Source organism: Papio anubis, chromosome 2 (genome assembly GCF_008728515.1).
Source record: "Papio anubis isolate 15944 chromosome 2, Panubis1.0, whole genome shotgun sequence".
Classification (NCBI taxonomy): Eukaryota; Metazoa; Chordata; class Mammalia; order Primates; family Cercopithecidae; genus Papio; species Papio anubis.
The window spans coordinates 3,834,259-3,860,356 of record NC_044977.1 but is presented as its reverse complement, the minus strand read 5'-3'; the positions used below and the strand labels follow the sequence as shown (position 1 = coordinate 3,860,356).

General features: G+C 35.6%; 1 protein-coding gene and 1 long non-coding RNA gene across 7 annotated transcripts in view; one reads left to right on the top strand and one right to left on the bottom strand.

Annotated features, from left to right (window-relative positions):
- Positions 1 to 26,098, top strand: part of ROBO1 (roundabout guidance receptor 1) — a 1,151,573-nt gene that overhangs the window by 229,606 nt on the left and 895,869 nt on the right. The window lies entirely within an intron of this gene.
- The window catches only part of LOC103880850, a 60,874-nt gene that overhangs the window by 3,707 nt on the left and 31,069 nt on the right, over positions 1 to 26,098 (bottom strand). The window contains exons 3-4 of one of the 2 annotated variants that reach the window (XR_004181430.1): positions 13,376 to 13,472; positions 9,599 to 9,661 (exon numbers count right to left, since the gene is read on the bottom strand). This is a non-coding gene — a long non-coding RNA (uncharacterized LOC103880850). The remainder of the gene's footprint in view (positions 1 to 9,598; positions 9,662 to 13,375; positions 13,473 to 26,098) is intronic. The other variant, XR_004181432.1, reaches the window with a different exon arrangement.

Genomic DNA, 26,098 nt, shown 5'->3' with positions numbered 1-26,098 from the left:
CCTTCAACCATTATGGAAAACAGTATAGTGATTCCTCAAGGATCTAGAACTAGAAGTACCATATGACCCAGCCATCCCATTACTGGGTATATACCCAAAGGATTATAAATCATGCTGCCATAAAGACACATGCACACATATGTTCATTGTGGCACTATTCACAATAGCAAAGACTTGGAATCAACCCAAATGTCCATCAGTGACAGACTGGATTAAGAAAATGTGGCACATATACACCATGGAATATTATGCAGCCATAAAAAAGGATGAGTTTGTGTCCTTTGTAGGGACATGGATGCAGCTAGAAACCATCATTCTGAGCAAACTGTCGCAAGGACAGAAAACCAAACACCGCATGTTCTCACTCATAGGTGGGAACTGAACAATGAGATCACTTGGTCTCGGGAAGGGGAATATCACACAGCGGGGCCTATTATGGAGAGGGGGAAGCGGGGAGGGATTGCATTGGGAGTTATACCTGATGTAAATGACGAGTTGATGGGGGCTGACGAGTTGATGGGTGCAGCACACCAACATGGCACAAGTATACATATGTAACAAACCTGCACGTTATGCACATGTACCCTAAAACTTAAAGTATAATAATAAAAAATAAAAAAAAATTAAAGAAATGTGAAACTGGACAGTGGAGTTCGTTGAACTGGGAATGAAGAACTCAGATATTAAAAGCATATCAGGCAAAGAGATTATTAAAAGGAAATTCTGAAATGCATGTGTTGTTTATGAAACAGAGTTGATTATTATCAGTAGAACATGAGATTCTTGATGGGAGTAGAGTTGGAGCTTGGGTCATGAGCTGATGTTGAAAGCATATTAATAGGATTGGATATAATTACATCGTCAGAGTTAGAAAGTGCCAAAACCCTGCAAACCATTCACCATTAGTTTGGATTGAATGTAACCTATAAAACTAAATAATAATTTCACTTAATGTGTACAGGGGATTTTATCAACTTACAAGACAGTCTTTGGACAACCTTTTGAACTTATAATTGGTGACTATAAATACTCTTCTAAATTCTGGGCTAGAAACAAAATCATATTTTTTGAAAACGTTGCAGAGTACTGTTGAACTCTTGGTTCCATGATCTTATACGATGCAAATGTAAGATAGGAACTTTTTGAACTGCTCTATTACAATAACTTTTTCTAATGGTGTAATATTAGACTTTGAAAACTCTTGGTATAATGTGCCAAATTTCAATGCCCTGAAATGTAGCACTTCTGCAACTTATCAAACAATGTTAACTAATATACCAGAATCACTGTAACCTCCAAGGAATTATGAAAAATAATCATATTAGTGAGTGAATTATTATAATTTTCAAAGTCTAGATTCAAGTCCAACTTGGGGTCACGTATAAAATTAATCTTTGGATCACTGCAGAATTCCTTTGGGCAATGGTCTACATCATAAAGTCAACATAATGATTAATAGACAATTTTTATGCTGAAGAAGTCCAGGAAATAAAATTTCACTGCATGATTGGGCATATGTGTTATGGAGGATTTTATCTTCTTCTTAAGCATGAAAAATTGTCCACTTTGTGATGCTGGATGAAAAGAATTAATAGTGTGATACTCTATGCAAATTCTAACATAAAGTTCAGAGATTGAAAGTTTTTAATTGTTTTTCTAAACTGCAAGGGATTTGAATAAACACCCTTGATTTTTCAGAGTATGATGTCAGTTAAGCAAAGACTTAATATTAGTACTATAATGTTAAAATGAAGTTTTAATTTCCATTTCTTCATATGCATGTTTCAATATATATAACTTAAAATGAAAGTAATATTGAGCCATATTTGTATAGCAAAAGACCTAAAGTTGTATAAGTCATTTTGTAATTATTCTGGATATACCCTATTTACCTAAAAGTCTTTTTTAAAACACACATTTCTTTTGTAAAACAACTTATGTGTGTGCTTCCAGGTTGCATTTGTGCAACTTAAACTTATTTTCAAATAATGTTTATGTGCATGTTCCTATTTATCTACCCTAAAGTGCAGGAAGTATTAAGGAGTATCCCATAACAAAATATCTGATAATTCCAGCTTGTAAAATGTATTAAATGTGCACTACTCCTTTGAACAGATTGTATGAATATCTTGATAGTTAGGTTTAAAGTAATGTTTCAGTTGATAAGGAATTTGTCTGCTGTGATTTACATGTTATGCTAAGTTATTTGGGAATCTATGGGATTTTCTTTTTGGGAAAAGTTATGACAGACACAAAATATTGGAACAAACCCCTCAGTATCACCCTCATGATTGTCATCTTGTAGGCCTTATTTTTTTCTACCGAATGTGGTCTATTTTCTGTACAACCTCTAGCCTCTGCTATTTGCTATGCACAGAAATTCAATCAGATGTTTAATTACATCTTAACATGAGTTCCAAACAGCTGGCTAATTCCCTTGTTTCTGATTAAAGTGATTACAAAAAATAAAATTTAACATGATATTTACATACAACTCTAAAAGGAAGCATTATTAATAAGGTTTAGGCATTTAAGAGATGCAAGATTTTTTAACACTAGGAATAACAATTTATAAAACAATGCAACATTGTAACCAAACAGCAGTAGGAAAATATAGAAAACAATCATATAAATGTCACCAGTTTGAAAAGATAGATCCTAGAAAGCTATGAAATAAACATTGAGTAATACCCTGGGTGACCTTGCTATTGTTGATGTGCCAGGGTCTGCCATGTACCTTTTGAGTTACAGGTAACCAAGAGGAAACATTTGAGGAGCTGAGAGGCAAGTGACTGAGTAAGCACAGCTGACACAACCCAATATTTGGGACATTCATTTTTGTGATAGTATCAATAATAATATGCCCAACATTTACAACTAAACAAAATCTCTGGGCTTTTCTTTTAGCACTATCAAATAAGCTATTGTTTTTAAAAATCTCCTTGTACTGTTTTTTTGTTAAGTATTTTTTCATTGCCTTAAACATTTAACATCCCCAAAGGAAGGGTATCTTTTGGAAAATGAACTATACAATATCGGTCATTGTGCTACTTCTCTCTCAAGATTGGAAAGATACATTAAATCTGTATTAACTCTTCAGACACAGAATTGTTACATATCCAAAATCCAAAGGCTAGCAGCCACATATGTAATAATGTTACCTAAAATTATGTAACATGTGTAATGTCTGGCTTTTATTCATGGTTTTGGTTCTGGTGAGAGTTTATAGAATTAATAAATTGGCTAGATTTAGATAAAAAGAAAGAGTCATCAAGCTTGTCCAATCCACAACCCAGGATGCCTTTGAATGTGGCCCAACACAAATTTGTAAACTTTCTTAAAACATTTCTGTAATTATTTTTTTCAGTTCATCAGCTATCAGTGTTTGTGTTATTTCTTATTTTTACTTTTTACTTTAAGTTCCAGGATACACGTGCAGAACATGTAGGTTTGTTACATAGCTTATGTGTGCCATGGTGGTTTGTTGCACTTATCAACCCATCACCTAAGTTTTTTGTTGTTTTTGTTTGTTTGTTTGTTTGTTTTGAGACGGAGTCTTGCTGTGTCGCCCAGGCTGGAGTGAGCTGCACGATCTCGGCTCCCCCATCACCTCAGTTGTAAGCCCCACATGCATTAGCTGTTTGTCCCGATGCTCTCCCTTCCCTCCCCACCCCCCACAGGACCGGTGTGTGATGTCCCCTCCCTGTGTTCTCTGGTCTCATTGTTCAGCCCCCACTTACGAGCGAGAACATGCGGTGTTTGGTTTTCTGTTCCTGTGTTAGTCGTTAGGTGGTGGATTGGACAAGCTTGATGTGGACCCGTGGCTTCTCTCTGAGGGCATTTCTGGTGCACAAGTATGTCAGCCGTTCTGAAGATGGACAGCAAGTGGAATTAGTCCCGACAGCGCTGCCCGCAGCCAATGGGGAGTCAAAGTTGACAGAGAAATTCCATAGACTCTTTGTCCCATAGTGGGACATTTCTGAGGTGTGTTCTCCACAGTCTCTCAGAGACTCCCCAGCAAGACTGGGCTCCAGACACCCACAGGGTAGCTTCCTGCACGTTCCCATGCCCTCACAATGCCTTGTGATTCCCCTGCCAAATAAACCATTTGTTCCCACATCTTTCGTGCAGCATCTGTTTTGGGGGGAGTCTTACCCAAGACAGCCTCTTCCCCTAGAAGCCAGAGTTCAAGTTCCAGCTCTACCACTAACTGTATTTGTCATTTTCCAAGATCACTTAATCTCTCAGGTTCCCTGTATCTTTGGAAATAAAAGCGTTGAGTCAAAAAAAAAAAAAAAAAAAAAAAAAAGAAAAAAAAGAAGGAAAGATAAATAAAAGGAAGACCACTGAGGCAAATGTCTAGGTTTTCTTCTTTAAAAAAGTTGTATATTTTACTGTAATTATAAATTAAAGGGTACACATGCAGGTTTATTTATTGAATGCTTAAACGCCAAAATGCCTAAATAGATTCACTAGATCCCATAGCAACCCTGTAAAGTTGGAAATAGTATTCCTCACTATACATTGGAAGAAAAAAGAGACACAGACTTTAGGAATGTTGTCTGAGCTCTCAAAGGAGGTAAGAGCAAAGTCAAATTTTGGAGCAAGTATTTTGACCCTATGTCCTATACTTTTTCCACTAGTCTACAGTTTTATCATAGAATTTTAAGTATCTTGAGATTGCAGCAAAGATTCATTATTTGCAGCAACTGAGAAAAAAATTATATCAAATTTGTCAATTATTGATATTGCTTCATCAATATCACTAATATAGATATAAACTTTTACTGCACTTGATTAGTTAGTAGGCTATTATTATTTTACAACAAATGCTTTGAAAAATTCTTCTTCTAAACATCTGTGTGAGATCAAATTAATACATAAATTTGATCAGATCCAAATTGAAATCCAAATAGAAATTTTAAATGAAATGTTACAAGCTGATTTTCTAATTTATTTTCATGAAGAAATGCAGAAATTATCAATCTAATGATAGAGAGAAAACGATGAAATATAATTTGCTCTTCCAGAAACATTTCATAAGGCTACAGTGCGTGATACACTGGAATGAACAAATACACAAATAGGACTTGGAATCAACTAGATCACTATTTGCATGTATATGTGATCATATGTGTATGCATTTGTGTCTTTGGCTGTGTATATAGGTGTGTATTTGTGTGTATTTATACACTAATATAAATTTGGAAAGAGATCTTGGATATATGGGATACATATATATATTCTGAAACGTGAAGAGCATTTCAGAGCAATCCTCAGAGAAATTAAATTCTCACCTATTTTGCTGCATCTACAAACTTGTACAAATTATTTAGAGATATTATGTAGAAGTTTAAAAAGTGTTTTTTGTGTTTGTTATGATAGACAGATCTCCAAGATATATTGTTAATGGGAAGATCCAGGCATAGATCCAGGGAAAGGCAGATATTTATTTAATCTCAGTATATTAAAAATTATTTGTGCATATGCAATAAGTGCATACAAATATAGACCAAAAACAAACAAACAAACAAACAAAAACCTCTTGAAGAAAATCCTCTCACTGGTAAAAGGAATGGGATCGAGAGAGGAGGAAATCAAGGGTGTGAGTGCCTGCCTCTCTGGTCTCGTAACTTTCTTTCATGGTCAGAGATTTTTGCCACAGCTCGTCATCACATCCTAGCATGTCAACATTCATGTAATAAATGACAGGGAGTAAATCTCAATCTACTTTATTACATAAAAAATACATTTGTGAGAAATGTCCAACACACTTTTCCTAAAATCCCATTGGTTAGGATTGACATCATGCTCATAACTTTGCTGCCAAAATAACAGCAGAAAAGAAAGAAACTGAAAATTCCTGTCTTTGTTACTGCAGACAAGCTCTGTCACCAAGAAGGGAGTGGATCATGATTATTACATAGGCCACTAGCAGTGCCTGCCACATTTTCATTACTTTAACATAAACTTTGAGAGGAAGATGTACTACAGTTCCCTTTCTTCTCGTGAACTCAGTAGCTCATGCTAAAAAATGGTATCCTAATTGTCAGTATTGCATTAGTTGCAATCTTATTTAGAGGAGGGACATCTGCAGAGTATTGTGGAAAATCTGACATGGGCTCTACAATAATACTTCTTCTTGGACTTATAAAAAATGTGTCCCAATTCATGTGTGTGAACATCCTAGTAGTTTTAAATGGATACGAAATAGATTTCCACTGTATCCCCAGAAGATCTGTTGTTGAAACGGAATGTTTCCCTTTTGAATCAGAATTGATGACTCAGGATAATTCTTCTGTAACTGTTTCTTAATTATGAAAACTAGTGGTGAACTGAAAAAAATAAGGAATTTGGGGATTAGTCCTGCAAATTGTTTTCTAGGAGAGATCATATAAAAGATGACTTAACATTAAAATATGGAAAGCACAAGCAAGCACTGCAGTGGATCATGATTTCCAAACATCAAACTAACTGGAGAACTGACTAAGCCAGTGTCAGAGGTAAAGCTGCAGTCATTAGTATGCGTCACCCAAGAAGTCACATGCAGAGACAATAAGAAGCCCTGGATAGAGGTTCAAGGGGAGGTCAGGTGAGTGCCTGCAGGATCAGATTCAAATTCTATTTGGAGACGAGAAATCTAGGAGGCTTAATTTTTAAAATAGCCTTAATAAATCTGCCAATAGATGGATTGACGGTTTGATAAGGGAACAACAGCCCCGGAGGCTGAGGACTGAACCTTGAACGTGCTATACATTTAGTTCTTTTGAAACCCACCCAAAAGAAAAGCATTGGTATAAAAGAAATGATTTAAGATTTCCTATTTTGGAGACAGCAACAGGAAGTAACATATTCACCCATTCTTTAAAACAGCGTTACTGAGATCTTCAGGCTTTGTCTGAGAACTGAATCTGACAATATACTCAGAAGGTCTTGACTTTGGTGATATTAGCTAAGAAATGGAACAGTTTCTTCTAGAACCATGAAACTAATAAACCAGAGAGAAACTAGGAAAGGCATTAACTAATTTAGGCTAGACAGCGACAACTATGCTCTCTACATAGAAATGGTGGGGATATTAGTTTTCTATTTCAGTAGTATAAAATGATCACAGATTTAGTGACTTAAAACAATAAGTATATTAACTTAAAGTCATGTCGGTCATAATTCTAAAATAACTCTCAATAGACCAAAATCAAGGGGTCAGCAGGACTGTTTTTCTTTTCTGGATGCTCTGGTGAAGAATTGGCTTTTTGGCCCTCCCCAGCATCTAGAGGCTTCCCAGGTACTACTGGCTACTTATCGTCTTCAAATCCAACAACACCTATTTGAGTCTTTCTCACGTCATATCACTCTGCTGCTCACTCATCTGCTTTCCTCTTCTGCATTTACAGACCCTTGTGAGCACACTGGAATAACCTTGGTCATCCAGGATAATTTCCCTACAATAGATTCAGCTGATTAATAACCTTAATTTCATCTGCTACCTTAATTCTCTTCTGCCCTGTAAGGAAATATCTTCATAGGTTCCAGGAATTGGGATATGGACATCTTCCTGCTTACCACTAAAAACTATCAGTATAGCAAAGTCTCTATTACACATTGATTTGAAGCTTGGATAGAGGATAAGAAACACCATGCAGTCCTAATACTTAAAACACTTTTCTGCATTTCAAAAGAGCTTGTAAATTGATTAAAATATATTAATGATTAGGGGCAGAGGCAAAAACATATTTAGTTCAATTAAGCTTGCATATACTGAGGGCATACTCTATTTTCAGAATCATTTTATGCACTTAAAGGGCAGAAAGGAAGTTCAGAATTGACCCAATCCTGATCCTCATCTTTCTAGAGCCCACAAAAGTATCACATTTCCAGTCACCTATAGAAGTTTGATAAAAGAAAGTCATTAGAATATTACTCTAGTAAATAAAGTTAAATATTTACTACAAATTTGATATCACTTCAGCTGTTGGCTAACTGTAAGAGGAACGTACTTAGAGAAAGAAAAAAATGAATACTCATATCCCATCAGGTCATCATATTGATTTAGGAGTTCTGTAGAAAGTGAAATAATGATGAGACAAATGTTTAAAAATGGTTTTACATAGTAAATCAAAATAAAATACTAGGTACTACTTAACAATGCAGTGGATGATGTAAAAAATATTTTAGGTATTCACCAGGAGAAACCATTAGCGTAGTCCCCAAAGATTTAAGTTATAGAGTTTATATTGTATTCCCTTCCCTTTTCTGCAACCTTCATATTGTAAAAGTACCCTCTCCCTATTCTCCCTCCAGAGCTCAAGCCTACTAAAGAACCAAGAAAAATTCTGTAATATGATAAAATTCCGCTCCACCCTTATTAATGGTTTAAAGGATCAATTCTTCTCCAAGGTACTCAATTACAAGATACTTTTTTAAAGCAGATGATTAATTTAATTATTACATATAATGCCTAATTGACAGTCCCCTAAACATGATTCAGAGTTAAAGGGTTAATTCAAGGGAAACCATACATGATGGAATTTCTTGCAGTGTAGGATACGAAGTGAAATGGCTTCTGTGGTAAGGGAAAACATTAGGAGGCCTCTCTGTTTGGAAGCCAGCTCTTTTTTGAACTGCTCCTACTATTTGCTTTTTTTTTTGACAATAGCAAATGGGATTCCTATGATGCAAGATTCAGAGAAGATCAGAGATGTGCATTTATATTTGAATTTTTTAAAATAATATGTGAGAAAAGATCAGTAGTTTAAATATGTGTTGCCTGATGCTCTTCCTCTGTACCAGTTCTAATCCAGAAATTCTGGATTCAGATTATTTTATATTCAACAGCACATCCATGCCTGATCTACTTAACTAAATTTTTGACTTATTTTTCCAGTGATGGCATACCTTGTCATTTTATAATACGTTCATAATTGAATTTAAATGTATTTTCCTTCTATGTTTAGAAAAATATAAACATCATAAAACTTTGGAGTCAACTTGTATGTCAAGGTAAATTCGGTGTCAGTCCTTTCTCCTATTGATTCTAATCTCTTCCCTTTATTTTCTTCTTTTTATTCCCACTGACAAACTATAAGCAGCGTCACTTTACATGACTTAGTGATACTGAAATAGCCTCATGGCATTCATTTCCATATCTAATTTGTGCTATCCAAATCAAAAATCCCTGAAAAATGTTCCGTATATCTAGGACTAGGTCAAATTACATTACTCAAACTTCCTTTCGGAGGGAGTTAACCAGCATGGCCTCACCTTTGCTCTGGTCGGACCTGCTGTTTACACACCATTTACCTTGACTAAATGATCCACTCCAGTCAGGCAACTTGATGTTTCAGGAAATAGCTCAAATTCTCTCTCAAACAGATCGTATTCCCAAGTTCTAAGCTCTCTACTCCCTCTTAATTCTCCTGTTCCTACTATCTCTACAATTTATCTCGTAATTACACAGGTCTTTCCTGGTGATAATTTTGATTTATGCTTTTAAATTCGGACTATGATTCATACTTCATGCTTGGAGTTGGTTTGATATTCCTTAAGCAGTGTGTCATCCTTAAAGCAAATACCATATTGAACAAATGTGTTTACATACCGAATCAACATGGAGTGCCTCATTCTGCTAGGCTACTGAGATAGGCATAGGGATTATTAATGCCTGTGAAACAAACATGAAACAGAGGTCAAGTATCAATTTGCTATTTTTTGCCAGTGTTTCTAGTATACTACCTTAAAATTCAAGCCATGTGTATATTTAAATATTAAGATAGAAAAAAGTTCACATTATTTGAACCTCCACCTCCCAGGCTCCACCAATTTTTTTGTGCCTCAGCCTCCCGAGTAGCTGGGATTATAGGTGCGTACCACCAAGTCTGGTTAATTTTTTGTATTTTTGGTAGAGATGGGGTTTTGACATGTTGCCCACCCTGGTCTTGATTTTCCGACCTCAAGTGATCCACCCACCTAGGCCTCCCAAAGTGCTGGGGATTACAGGCGTGAGCTGCCATGCCTGGCCAATGTAATGTTATGTGCCAAATGTTTACACAGCTGCTGTGTAATATATTATTACTTTTATTCAGTCTATTTATTGAGCACCTACTATGGCTATTTTTAAGGAATTTAGGACATATAAGTAAATAGTAATTAATCAACAAATCACTCAAATTGATTCAAATGGAGTTATAATGCATACTAGGGAGGCGAGTGTCAGGTGATATGCAAGTGAGAAACAGTACGTACCAACCAAGTCAAAGAGTTCAAGGAAGGGTTTCCAGGAGAAACAAAGTCTGACTTGACTCATGGGAAAAATAATGTGTGAGTGCTGGCGGAAAAAATTTCCAGGCAAAGGAAGAAACACGCACAGAAAATATTTAGCTGGAGGAAGAATGATGTATCCAGCACAGAGCAAGGGGTCACATCCCACAAGATGAGACTAGAGAACCACTGGGGGCAGATCATGCAGGGTCTTGTAAGTCATTGAATGGACTTCCATCTTTATTCTAAGAACACTGGGAATCCAGGGAAGGATGTGTGTGTGCGCGTGTGTGTGTATGGTTACAAGGTGTGGGTGAGTTAAATATCTGCAATTCAAAAACATCATTGGGGCTGCTCTTAGTGGGGTACAGTAGAGGCCAAGTCAGCTAGGAAGCATCAGCCACTGAGCAGTTTTGACGAGAGTAGCCATGGCTCGGTTTTTTAACAATGGATAGATTTGAAAGGGATTAGTAGGCATAACTGAGCAGACTTGGTTATGGTTGAATATGGAATGTGAAGATCAAGGAAGAGCTAATATGACTTAAAGGAATCTACCTGTACTGCAGGATAGATAGCAATGCCTTTCTCTCAATGTACATTTTGACAGATCTTGAGTTTCATTTTGGCTGTGTTGAGTTCTGAATGTCAAATCCAAGTAGTAATGTCACACTGGCAGGCAGGAAAAAAGTCTCTCTCGAACTCAGTAGAGAGTTACTGACTGAGGATACATATTTGAGGGTCACTGTTTGGAGGTAGTACCTCGTGCCATACCCATTGATGCAATCACCAGGGAGAAGAAAGAAATGTCATTGCTATGACCGCTTTGGCAGAAATAAAATGTAATATTAAAATAGTTCTGTTTCAGAAAAAGTATGTGATTATGAAGATTACTATGTTATTTTTGTTAAATAGGTTTTATTATGTGTTTTTATGTTATTTTTGCTATTAGTTTAAAGCAAATTATAACATGAGAGTTTTAACTTTTGATCAGCAAAGACATCTCGCCTATTAGGTTGGTGAGGAAGGAAAGGTTCTCCAAGCAGCCATATCATGCTCTTAACTATTTTACCTTAAAAAGGTTAACAACAGAATTTGTTCTATGAATACAAAGAAACAGGTGCCTGTGGATCCATTTTTTTAAGTTAGATATCAAAATATTTTAATACATTTATTATTACATTCTAATTAAACAATACATTTTCACTACTTTGTTCTGATTTCATAGAAATGTTGAAGGCTGCTTTTCAATGTACACATTTTGGTGCAATACAGTACTCCCCTCAGTATATCTTACCTACAGTCAACGGTGGTTTGAAAATATTAAATGGAAAATTCCAGAACTAAATACTTTAGAAGTCTAAAATTGTGAATCATCCCTTATTCCAGTGTGTGTACACTACCACTACCCACCCGTTTGTCACTTATTAGCTGTCTCTGTTATCAGGTCTGCTGGCACAGTATTGCAGTGTTTGTGCTCAAATAACCCTTATTTTACTGAATAACTTAACACCTAATCAAATCTTTGAATTATGTCTTTCTTCGTTTTTTTTTTGTTTGTTTGTTTTGATTTTGTTTGTTTGTTTGTTTTTTTATTGAGACTCACTCTGTTGCCCAAGCTGGGAAGCAGTGGCGCAATCCAGACAAGACCTCCAGAACTCAAAGGATTCTCCCATCTTAGCCTCCCAAATAGCTGGGACTACTGGGGTGCACCACTGAAGGCCCAGCTAATGTTTTCTGTTTAATATTTTAGAGACGGGGTCTTGCCATGCTACCTAGGCAGGCCTGGAAATTCTGGGTTCAACCATCTGCCACCCTCAGCCTCAGAAATCGCTGAGATTACAGGCATGAGCCACTGCACCTGGCCTGAATTTTTCTTGTTGAAAATAACATCCTTAATAAGAAGTAACTGTTTTCAAACCATTGTTGTGGCAAGGCATTATTGTTTGTAACTAGTAGAGACTATGGAATATTAATTAAGCAATAAATACAAGTCTTACAAGACACTTGTCTATAACAAAAAGTATTGCAAAATTGAGATTACTGTCACTGACTTCAAGTACGTGCTGGAGAAATAATTGTTTGCATTTAATTATACAGAATAGAGGCATTGTGTGTCTATAGATGCATAATGTGTCAAGAAGGCTTATCATAAATTGTCTTTAAACACAGAATATTCTAGAAAGATGAATTGTTTGTTCTTTATGATATTGAGATATTTCCCCAAATTTCTATGGTTGAAGCATTCGGCTGTATCGCTGACAGTATTTCCAAGAGACATTAAATTCTATCAGGCAACATGTGAAACTATTTACTTTTAACAGGTTTTAAAATTACATAGTTATGAATGAGAATCCTTTTAAGCCTTGTCATTTGGTCTAAGAAATGATCTAGAAGTCACAGCCTTGTTTATTTCAACAGACACTTACTGTTGAGATGGTTCCAATATTGCACTAGTAAGCACTAAACTTTGAGTCTCAAATTCTCATTAAAAACATGAAAGATTCTCAGTGGTGAGATTGAAGGGTTTCAATGTGCAATATTTTGATAAAATCACATATATTTGTGTATGCATATTTATTTTGCCATCTATCTAAGGTATTTCAAATAGTGAAAAATGTAGATGAAGCAAATGTAATGGTGTTTTAGATTGCCAGAAAAATGAATTAATACATTTCCATCTGAAACAAATCTCTTTGCAATGTAATGAAAACAAAGGGTTTTATGATAACCTAGAAAGCATTTTTTGCAAAGTAAATCAAGGGAGAAAAGAAAAGGAAAGAGCAAGAGATGTCACGTCAATTAGATTTCTGGGTTCCAAACTGTAATCAAATGAGCTTTGTGATTTCGCATAATTTATTTTTGCTATTCATTTGTTTGTTTTAATGTAATTGACAAAAATGCTTTTTACACTTCATTAATCTTCTCTAAGGTAAAAGTAATTGGACGTGTATTCATACGTGGTGATGAAAAGAGCCATATAATCTAATTCTCTACCAAATCATCAAGCAAAAACTTCAGAAGCAAAATTTGAACCCTCACATTCAGAAAATTATTTTTATACTTGGGGCAGTAAAATAACTTTTCAATTTGGTTACTGAGAGTCAGTATTCACACATACCTTGTAGAGGGGCCCGATTATTTTTTTCATGCATAAGTGTCAATATCTGCCACATCTTCCATTCCAGCCCATCACTGACCTTCCTGCTGAACTTCAGCTGGATGCAAAACAAACCCACGAATTCTCAACTCAGTGTCCATGTCAAGAGAGATTGAGGACAGCTAGAAAAGTTAAACTTAGGGCTCCTCCTTTACCTGAAAATATCTTATTTTGAAGTGCCTGTCCTACAACTTTATAATATACAACCAAATTTCTTTCCGATTATTTTATGTATCTCTGTTGAAGTTTGTCTTGAATGAGATAAACTATGGGATCATGTCTGGTTGTTTATTTTGCTCTTCCCTCTCTCTCTTGTTAACCACAAAATCCCGGGGACAGAAAAGAGGTTACATTTTCATTTCCATCCCCCAACATTACATTCTCTTTCTTTTTTCTTGGTCCTAGCTAAGAGTTGGTGTCTTCTCTTTACACTAGATAGATTTTTTTGACCTTAGTTCTCCAGGTTTGTCCCCTGATCTGGTGAAGAAAATAAGTGTAACAAGTCCTCTCATCAAAAACCCAAGGCTGTTTTCAAGAGTATTTTCTTGCTGAGAGGTAGAGTAACCACTCTCTCCTAGTCTAGGATGATAATTTTCATGATTCTATTTTAGAGGTAAGAAGATGTAAGCAAATAAAATTGAATGAGAGAAACCAAGCAGTATTGACTCAGTGGTCCATGTCACATGGTTCTCTTTTTTATTGGTTTGGTTTGCTTTGTTTTCTTTTGGTGTGGGCAGTATACGCGGAAAGATACCACTCAATTCACCTGCACTGAGCTCCTTTACAACAGAGTTCTGTTACAATAAACCTGATTTTTTTTTTTTTGGTAGAAAAGGGAATGGATAGTTTTCCAGGACACAGCAAAGGCAAAACTCCTTTCTACTGCACATATTGCATCTAGCACTACTGTTTGTGAACTGTAACATATCACTGCCTTATATTCCAGCATTTTTATGCATATTTGCATTAAATTGGTACAATACATTTTCATGGGGTCTGTCAATAGAGTATCAAAGACCAGATTTAAAACAAGTTACTTAATTGTGCATGTGAGCATATTATTTATGAAGATAAAGAAACATTTAGCTGTTTAAAAAATTGTACACATTTTACTGAAATGTTCAAGCCAATTGTCCTTTTTAAAAACATTTAGTTTGAGATTTGCTAATGTTTCTAAAAATGTCACTAGTACTTTTGCTGAGTTTAGCTCTCTGAAAGGACCTTGGTAATTCCAAAGACATTGTAATTATCTCCTTTTGTCATTGAAATAATCAATACCTCCTTGAAATACAAATGAATTGAATGTGTAAGAAAGGACGAATTTTCTTTTTCTATCTAGAGATAAAGTAGTGCTGTAGATCCTGACATTGTATAGAGAATATTAATCAAAGAAAATTTGAACACTTGTCTTTTATTTTTAACGTTTATTCTAGATTTAGGGGGTACATGTGCAGGATTTTTAAAGGAATTTGAACAACTTTATTGGTAAAGTTAGCAAATTATTTAGTGCTGGATTATTTGGGGTTATCCTAGTAATAAATCTGAAACAAAATATAACATATTTTACAATACTTTAACCAAAATGTTCTTTTTAATTATTAGTGTCGACTTTCCAAAATGTTTTTGAAAAGTAAATTTTTTGTTTTCTTTTGTTTTGTTTTTTGAAACGGAGTCTCCCTCTGTGGCGCAGGCTGGAGTGAGCGGCGCCATCTTGGCTCACTGCAAGCTCCGCCCCCCGGGTTCCCGCCATTCTCCTGCCTCAGCCTCCCGAGGAGCTGGGACCACAGGCGCCGCCACCACACTCAGCTCATTTTTTGTATTTTGAGTACAGACCAGGTTTCACCGTGTTAGCCAGGATGGTCTCAATCTCCTGACCTCGTGATCCCCCTGCCTCGGCCTCCCAAAGTGCTGGGATTACAGGCGTGAGCCACTGCGCCCGACCTGAGAAGTAAACCTTACGTTGAAATAAAAAGCAAATGATCAAATAAACATTGAGTTATTGATATCATTTTACCTCTGTTGGAAAAATCTGCTTCCTATTGAATGAGTTTCTTTGACTAAAATAACGCATTATCTACTCACATTGGTTTGGAAATATATTTCCAGACAACCATAAAGCTCATTTATTCAAGTAATTGTCATTAGGTTTCCTGTAAGTTTTGTGTGGAAGCCTCATGTGGATTCAGAAAAATATGATTTATCTGTATAGGAATAGTGACAAAACCTAATTTATATTACTAAGTGACTTCAAATTTCTGTTACCATTTAGACAACTTGTTAGAATACAGAATAGGGAAAAATGTTGTCTTCTTTGATATATTTTTATAAACAACTGATTTTATTTATCTTTTAAATTTATTCATCTCTTAGAACCATAATTGCAAAAAGATTACAGAATTCAGTCTTATCGTTTTACAAATTAAAATCCTTAAAAGTAGAAAAAGCTAAGTCACTGGATCAGTGAATACTTAGACAAAAATTCAGTTCTCAAGAATTGTAGATGAGTTAGTGATGTGAGCTTCACAAATTATTGGATTCAAAGCCTATAACCACGTGTTATAAGATGTAAATAAGCCGTTCTTTCTGAACTTTTGTTTCTTCACAGAATTGTGGAAATCAAATGATGTATGTATTCAGGTCACAGAAAATTTATGATGCATGGTGCCATTTAAAAAAATATTTGCTCTGTGGTAAGCAGGGTGCTGTTCACTTTACTCATGCTCTTTTGGAAGCTAACAATTCCTGCAAGGTAGGAATAATTGCACTCAATTCAGGACATAGCTGTATCTGTTACCTAATATAAGTACTTGTCATGTGGTAACAAAACTAGTAACAAAGACAGATTTTAGAACCCATGTCGAACTTTTCCCTGTGCCCTATTGCTCAGTAGCAAAACCTATAAAGAATATTTATTTCTCATTTTGTTAGGTTCATTCTGCAACACATATGCGAGCAAAATGTTAACTTTAAACATTTCATAATTTCTTTTTACTTAAGGAAACAATAAAATTCCAAATACTTTAAAACGTTTTGCAATTACATAAATTCTTCCTATGAGAAGATAAGACTAGCTACCCTATTTACGTTTCTGGCATATGAAATTGTCTAAGGGACTTGAATTTTAATAAATGTACTTTTGGAAATTATCTGTAAGCTTTCATTGGGTCTAATGCAAAACATCTGGAGGCAATTTTATTATTAGTTGCATACTCTTATCTTTAAAAGAGAAAATTAACTTATATAATAAGAGCCTTAAAATAAGTGTAGTTTTGGGGCCAGGCGCAGTTGCTCACACCTGTAATCCCAGCACTTTGGGAGGCTGAGGTGGGCGGATCACGAGGTCAGGAGATGGAGACCATCCTGACCAACATGGTGAAACCCCGTCTCTACTAAAAATACAAAATTTACCCGCGTGTGGTGACACATGCCTGTAATCCCAGCTACTCAGAAGACTGAGGCAGGAGAATTGCTTAAACCCAGGAGGCAGAGGTTGCAGTGAACTGAGATCCTGCCACTGCACTCCAGCCTGGGCGACAGAGTGAGACTCTGTCTCAAAAAAAAAAAAAAAAAAAAAAGTATACAGTTCTAAAGACACTAAACACATACCAAAAACACTGATCTTTTCACATATATATATATATATGTATGTATACACACACACACATATCTGAAGTATAAATTGATGAAAAAAGTGTTTAAATTATAGGTAAAATATACATGTAAAATAAAATTATCCAAGTAGAAAATGGTCAGAAAATATACATATATATATATATATAAGAAATTAATATCATATTGGTATGGTGGGAGCTGGAAATTCTTATTATTTTTCATAATTTCAATAACAATCAACACAATGAGTGTTTTTAAAATTATTTTATCATTTTATCAGAACCATTTTACATATATTAGATAGATGTATTACATAATTAAATATATGTAATTGTACATACATTATACATATAGTGAAATACGACTACAAAATTAACCATAACCATATTCTAGTAGACATTTTATTAAAATATTTCTACATTTAATAAAGTTTTCTCCAATTTTTTTGTTTGATAAACAGAATAATGTGATAACGTGGATCTTTTTCATTAAAGAAATTGGAACAGAATGGAGAATATAACATAAGAAAGTATATTGTTCAAAGTTTGAGAATTTTTATGATGGATTTCCAAGTATTTAATAGATATGTCTGAAACTTCTCTCTTTCTGTTATTCTTTGTATCTGTCTCTCTCTTTCTCTCTATGTATATGTATGTGTATGTATATTTATATTTATATTTATATGTATACTAACACACAAACATATAATTTTCAATTATTTTGTTGCTAGGACCAGAGAAATAATAAAGCTTTCTAACTTGTTGTCATTGGAGGAACAAATTTTGTTTCAATTCAATTAAAATTAGAAATATATTATACCCCTTTTATGATCAAGTATTATGGCACAATATGAATGTCATTTTCTCTGTTTTTGAAGACCATTCAAATCTGGCATGGGAGATACACACAAACATACATTGATCAATTCAATTAAGTATGGTTTACTTAAGAATCCAGTTTCTTCTCTTTGTTTCACAGTTCTTAAATAAGTTTGGATTTATTTAGACAAATGCAATACTTAGCTTTAAAAATCTGAAAGCCCCTTGGAATTGTTACTTGAATAACTGTGTTTATCAAGTGTAATATAGAAAAGAATTAACCTTTCTCAATTGTAGACATATGCACTTACATATACAAATATTCAGATTTTTCCATTTTATGATAGTATTTTATCTGATTCAAGTAGAAACTATCACTAACTCTTTCTAGATATGCTTAATCCAAAGCTTACCAAAAATTAAAGAAAGGCTCATTTGAGATGGTTTAGATCTTTATATATTTAAAATATCAAATTTTATGAATATGTTTTCTAAGTGAAATTTTAAAATTCTGTTTAAGATTTTTACAGTTCACATTTAATGATTATATTTTTATTTATATTATAAAAAAGCTCTAAATAGTGTTTCTCTCTGTCTTTGTCACACACACACACACCCACACACACACTTCAAATGAGGGAGAATAGTGGGAGTATTTGAACTTTCTCCGTCCAAGACTCTCTATGCTGGTCCCAAACTCTTATCCCATTATGTGTCTTTAGGTATATCTTCCTTCCTAACATCAAAATGTTTTTTTATGCAAGTAGTTGATGCCATTCATGATGTAGATTACTTTCTCATAACAATAAATTCCACCCCCAAAATCTAAAGTAAGCACACCGCATATCCATAAATACAGTAATAAGCTTATGAAAATCATAATAATTCTGGGCAGTCATGTCTACTCCATAATTCTGAAACAGTACTGAGTATTTTTCTGTTTGCACAAAATCAGTGTTCTATCATTTTCTTGGTAGTCTCTCTTTCAGATGGACTTTGCATGAAAAATGCAAAGTCTAGGCTGGGCGCAGAGGTTCATGCCTGTAATACCAGCACTTTGGGAGGCCGAGGCAGGTGGATCACCCAATGTCAGGAGTTCAAGACCAGCCTGACCAACATGGTGAAACCCTGTCTCTACTAAAAATAGAAAAAATTAGCTGGGCATGGTGGCAGGTGCCTATTATCCCAGCTACTGAGGAGGCTGAGAAAAGAGAATCGCTTTAACCCAGGAGGGTGGAGGTTGTGTGAGCTGAGATCGTGCCATTGCATGCCAGCCTGGACAACAAGAGCAAAACTCCTTCTAAAAAAGAAAAAAAAAAAGAAAGAAAGAAAAATGCAAAGCCTATTTTTTGTGGGCTTTTTTGGTGAACAACTTTTTTTTCTTTCACATTTATTTGTTTAAATTGACATATAAAATTGTATATATTTATCATGTAGAACCTGATATTTGGAAGTATATATGCATGTGGAATGATTAAATCTGGCTAATTAACAAATACATTACCTCACATAGATATCTTAGTATGCATGCTGTTGTAGCTTCTTTAACTAAAGGATTGAGAATTGTATCACTGTGTACTAATTTGTGTGTGTGTGTGTGTGTGTGTGTGTGTGTGTGTGTGTGTGTGAGTCTGTGGTTGTGGGGCTTAATAGGCTTTTATGTAACCTCTTATAATGATTGAGCTGATTCTATTGTTTTAAGCCCATCAATAATGATCAGATAATTTGTTTTTAAAAAAAGTAGACCAGCTTGTTGTTTATTAGATAAGTATAACTGTCATGTGTCTGATTGTAAAGACACTTGACACAGACCTTTAACATGCACTTAATAAATGCTTTGTCTAATTCAAATATTAAGGAATTACCTTTAGAGAAATAGTCCTCAAAAATATGTTATTTAGGTTCCAATTTTACAAGGCTGAATCCTTTTATAGCTATGACCTCCCAGACAATATGTAGAGTTGAAAGCTGATAGTCCCATAGTTTGTGCTCTACAAACAAACATAACTTGAAGTTTTTTCTGAATTTAATATAAAATATTTCAATTAAATTTAAACTCAAAAACCATATTCATCTTTGAATATAAATGTCATCTTTAAACAGAAATAATGACGTATAAATACATTACTATATGCACCGTAGGAATCTATTGGTGTTATTTCCTCCTTCCAAAAGGATTTATTAAGTGCCTTTCCATTTAAAGCTCCCCAGTAGGTATTAAGGATACAAAGTAATGAAATGAGGTTCCTCTCCTTGGGTAGAGGGAAATGCACAAAAGCAAGTGGAAATCAGTGATCAAAGTGATGAAAACAGGAATGATGACTCCAGGATTTCAGACAAGGCGACGATTATTTCTGCTTTCAAGGCAGAATTCAGAAGAATAGATTTCAGAGAGGTGGTCTCTCAATCACTTCTTGAAAGAAGAATAGCAGCTTGCCAGTTGCAGGAACAGAGGCAGAGAGGACTCTCCAAAAAAAAGAAAATGTAACAGTCTTGGGAAAGACAGTGGTATAAAGGGCCATGGTCTGTTTAGATAATAATAGGGGACTATTGCAGAAAAACAACAGATAACAAAGGGTCTTGAAGGCCATCCTCAGAAGTTTGGGTTGTACTGTAGCAATACAATTACCAGTAAGTTATTAAAATATATAATTTATTATACCAAAACAATTATCAAATATGATTTCTTTGGAGTTGCACTGCCACAGATACACTAATTTATAATACTAATAGATGACATCTTGAATCTGTTTTGTTGTTATTAACTTCATATATTTGACCATATTGACAGTCATAATTAAGTGTAGCTTATTTTATTGTCTTAACATGACAATCCTACTTCCTTTGGGTTATAGCGTACAGTTAAGCATATATTTTACCTGTCTACATAAACCAACCATGTAGTGTTGGATAGGAGAGGAGGGAAAGGTCATCACCTCTCTCTACTGACACAGATATCCAAGGCACATTCAAGGTAGCATCCTGGTACCAGCATCCAGGTGCTTCCCCACACATCTTCCCCTTAATCGCAGGAGCAGATGGTGGATGGATCAAGTCTCGGGGTTCACAATGCGGGAAGTGTGTGTGTGAGGGAGGTGGTGACAAATATGACCACTTCATTTTCAAAACAAACATCTGCTAAAAGAAAGTGTTTATTTGAAGCTAACTGAAGCATTCACTACAAATCAACTTTAGAATACCTTTTGCGTGGGATTTGTCTTGAGGGTAGGAAAGAGGCTTCAGTCATTTTAACCTTTTTTCAACAGTATTACTTATGTAGTCACTTGTCTTACACATGCATATAGGCTAACAAAGACACACCTGTTATAGCGTTTTTCATCTGAATTAGATAGATGTCTGAAGTAACCAGTGATATTTGAAGGGGCACAAGAAGCTCCTAGCTTATTCTGCCACCTTGTGGTTAAAACACAAATTTCCATCACACCAGTAACATAACAATTGTGTATTCTTTACATCAAGGAAATTAATCCCCATGTTTCATAAACAGGAACCCCTAAGAAAATTGGAGTTGTGCATATATTTTCTTGACAAATATTCAGACATTTAAGGCAAGATGATGCTTTCTTTGAATTGCTTAACTTTAGTTAAAAGCAAGTGATGGGGAAGAAAATAATCTTTATAGTCCTGAAACACATTTAAAGATAGGATACCAGTATAATTACGTACTCCAATCAGAAGAGGGGCAACTGCGGGGAGAGGAGATGATTGCTTTCACAAGGAGTCCCAGCCACCATCTGTAGGCTTGCACTCTGAATGGGGTCTCAAAGATTATTCAATGAAAATAGCTCACTTCTACAGACTATCTAAAATGCATATTTTCTCTTAAACACTGAGTTATGGTCTAGATAATTTCACCAAATATTGTCTGTTTCTTCGATGAATCAAGTGTTTTGTCCTATACTTTAAATTTCTTTTAAAAATGATTTTAATCTCTCAACGTATTTTTCTCATAAATAAAAGTTTTTTGTTGTTTTTTGTTGTTGTTTGTTTGTTTGTTTTGCTCTGGTTTGCTTCTAGGTTAGTGTTTCAAAACTATTTTTGTACCAAGAAACATTAGTTTCGTTATCATATGTTGGATACAAATATAAATTAACTTCCCCAATTCTTGTGTCTGCTTCTTTTCCCTCAGGTAGTTCTTAGCTACTATTCCACTCTTACATCATCCGTGTAATCTCTGTTATAGTTTGCATTCCTAATTTTTAAAAAGCCATTCCCATAAGATATGAGTTTTTCTATCTTTATCTTAATTTTACAGTATGACTTATTCATAAACTACTCCAATCTTCCCCATATGGAAATATAACTGAATAAAACTTTGTGTTATGTATTAAACATTTGCCATGGCTGAAGGAACAAATCTGGATATCATATTATCTCCTGAGTTCTATACTCATTAATGCCTTAAGACCCAGAGCTTACCAGTCAACTACTGAGGCCAGGAAATTTGTACTCCAGACTCTCCTTTTTATTACCATTCTGAGATGAGGGACATCATTGAATTGAACTACTCTTAATTTCTTATCATTTGTCTTTACTTGTGTTTTAGAAGAGATCTCACAGCCTAAGGTTAATAGCTAACTTCCTGACACCCCAATCTAGTTTTCCTTCTGCCTGTTGTACTTTGCTTTCTTCAGCATATGTGCATGCATCCTGGGGGTATACAAAGTCTTTTTTTTTTTTTTTTTGAGATAGAATCTCCCAGTCACCCAGGCTGGAGTGCAGTGGTGCAAACAGAGCTCACTGCAGCCTCGACCTCCTGGGCTCAAGCAATCCTGCTACCTTCTAAGTAGCTGAGACTACAGGCTTGTGCCACCAGGCCTGACTGATTTTTTTTTTTTAATTTATTGTACATAGCGGGGGTCTCCCTATGTTGCCCAGAATAGTCTCAATCTCCTGGACTCAAGCAATCTTCCTGCCTCAGTCTCCCAAAGTACTGGGATTACAGATTTGAGCCACGGTGCCCAGCTACAAGGTCTCTTAATTGAAGTTTAAGATCAGTTCAACCATTCTTCTCAAGTACCTGCCTACCTTTGCCTAGAGGAGGATTGTAAGAAAGTGATAATGCATCCAATTTTGCCAGGACATTAGACCCATTATTCTGGTTTAATTATTTAAAAACACTTTCACTCTCAACCTTCTCCAGGAGACAATCATGTTATACTCAGCATACCTTTTTTTTTTTTTTTTTTTTTTTTTTTTTTTTTTGAGATGGAGCCTCACTCTGTCACCCAGGCTAGAGTACAGTGGCGCAATCTTGACTCACTGCAATCTCTGCCTCCCAGGTTCAAGCAATTCCCCTGCCTCAGCCTCCCGGGTAGCTAAGACTACAGGCGTGCACCACCAGATCCAGCTAATTTTTTGTATTTTAGTAGAGACGAGGGTCCACCATGTTCAGCCAGGATGGTCTCGATCTCCTGACCTGCATTGATCCGCCCGTTCCAGGCTCCCAAGTGCTGGGATTGCAAGTGAGTACCTGCACCCAGCCACACTTCTTATAGTGAGAACTATTTCTATCTCCATCAATATCAGGTTTGGCCATGTGACATGCTTTGACCAGTAAAATATGAAAGAAAAAGATCAATACGGGTTCTGAGCAGAAGCTTTCAGCGCCATTGAGAGTTTCTTAAAGAACTTATCATCTCTTCCCTCTACCAAAAACAGCATGCTTCTTGCTTTTGGGGCTCATTCCAGAATCCAGACTGAAGAGACATCGAGGCTTTCTCATCAGCCTGGGTTCTGGAATAAGAAGCATTTAGGAAGAAAGCAGAGTAACAGCTATTAATAACTGGCCACCATGTAATATGAATGACAAATGCATGCTGTTAAGAAACAGCAAGATTCGGAGACCATTTGGCCAGGCACGATGGCTCACACCTGTAATCCCAGGACTTTGGGAGACCGAGGCGGGTGGATCACTTGAGGTGAGTAGTTCGAGACCAGCTTGACCAACATGGTGAAACCCCCTCTCCACTAAAAAAAAAAAAAAATACAAAATTGGCCGGGCATGGTGGCACACACTATAATCCCAGCTACTTGGGGGTCTGAAGCAGGAGAATTACTTGAACCCAGGAGGTGGAGGTTGCAGTGAGCCGAGATTGCACCATTGCACTCCAGCCTGGGCAACAAGAGCAAAACTCCATCTAAAAATAATAATAATAATAATAATGATATTTGGAGAATGTTTGTTATCTATGCATAATATAGAAAAAGCTTTACATTTTTCTTTATGTTCTGTTATCACCCTTTCTCCCTATTCATAATTCTAAAAAGCAATCCTCCCAGGTCTTCTAACTCACTGTTGTTTCACGGACAATTCTAAAGCTGTTGCTCGCATATATACCGAGAAGCTAGACCTTTTAGGAAGTAGCAACTCTAAAACTACCTGAGAGAAGTGAAAGAAGGGGAAAGAAAAGAAGCGGGGTAGGGAGGGAGGCTGGTAGAAGCAGCATGTGCCATTCCATCTCTATTTCCTGTTGTAGATAAGCTCGGCCATCATTTTTGTCTGCCTCCCTTCCCCTTCCTTTCTTCCATCTCTTTCTTCTTAACATACCTTACCCTATGCATTTCTTCTCCCAAATCTGAGTATCTACTCAGAGACAGAATATCTGAGTATTAGTGTATTGGTAAACTAAATACACTTATAGGAAATTTAGCATACTTTTGTAGAAATGTACATTCAAAACCAAATAGGTTGTAAGAGTAGAACCTTATATGAAATCTAGTCAGCTCCGAATCGTTCTGACCCTAATCATTGTAGGTAAATTAGAAGGCCACTCCTATCTTGTGATTTTACAGCAATGCAAGCTCTAGGATTCTTCACACATTCCTTCCACTCTCTTACCACCAGATGGCTCTCCAAGCCAACGTGGTCAATAAACCCTAACACCGTAGAAAATGTCAGTATATTACCACATCTCTTCCTGAAAGGGATTAAATGATTATTTCTTGGAATACCACATATTCATTCATTCAGTCATTGTTCCCTCATTAATCCATCAGCAACTGAAGGTTTGAATGAGACTGACACAGAGATTATTTCATAGTAGAGTAATAAAATGTCTACAACTATTACTTTAGCTCCCACCACATAGCACGTATTCAATGAGTGCCACCTATTATTAGCTAACTTTTACATACCAAGGTCATACATGAACATTCTAAAATAATATTTTCAGTCTCTTGCCTCTCTCTTTATATGTTACTTATACCCAGAACAGAGGGTAAAAAAAGATGATTTGGAGATAAAGATTTAGGAGCCATTTAGTGCTATTACATTAGTACTTTGAAAGTCACAGATATAAAGGAGATGGACCAGAAAGAATGTTAAAATAAGAGAACTAAGAATAAATCCTCGGACCTACTAATATTTAAAGGTTAATGGGCTGAAAGGAGCCTAGCAGAGAGACTGATGCAGAGCTGGCCAAGAGTTTATAGAACAATAAGAAAAAATAAGTTCTCCTCACATCCAAAGGCCAATGGCAAGGAAATTTCTGCAGGGAGAGAGTGATGGTCAGTGTCGATTGTTCCAGAAAGATCGAGTGAGATACAGATGGGAAGCACTCGCTGGAAATTCAGTTATTGGTAACTTGAGGCATTAACTATGGCACAATGGAGTACTAGCCAAATTGAAATGAACCCAGGAGTGACAGGATGTGAGGAAGTGAAGAAAAATGAGAAAAAGTCATAACCAGGAATTGAAAGGAGGTTGGGAAAATATTTTCTTTTGTTTAAGATGAGGAATGACTGAGCATGATTTTTACACTAAGGGAAAGAATTCAACAGAAAGAGTCTTATGGTATGGTAAAAAGAGAGGGTAATACACTGTGATGCAATATTTCACTCATTGGAATGACACATTTTGTCTGATGACACATCCTCTTGACTAGACTGTGGGGAACACCTACTCTCATGCATTGCTAATTGGAGTATAAATTGGTATTGCCTTACAGGAAGGCAGTAGTGCATTGTCTTTCTTGTAAAAAATGCACAAAAACTTGTGTCAAGCATTTCCATTTCTAGAAATTTATCCTGTAGATAAATTCAAATATATGTGAATTAGTATATATTCAAGATTGTTTGTTTGTACCCAAATGCAACTGGCATATCCATCAATAGGCAATGATTTAATTAATTCTGATACACACATACAATTAAATAGCATGCAGCTTTTAGAAACAACTACTTTGAAAAGATCTCTACATATTACATTTTAAAATACTACGTAATAATGTGT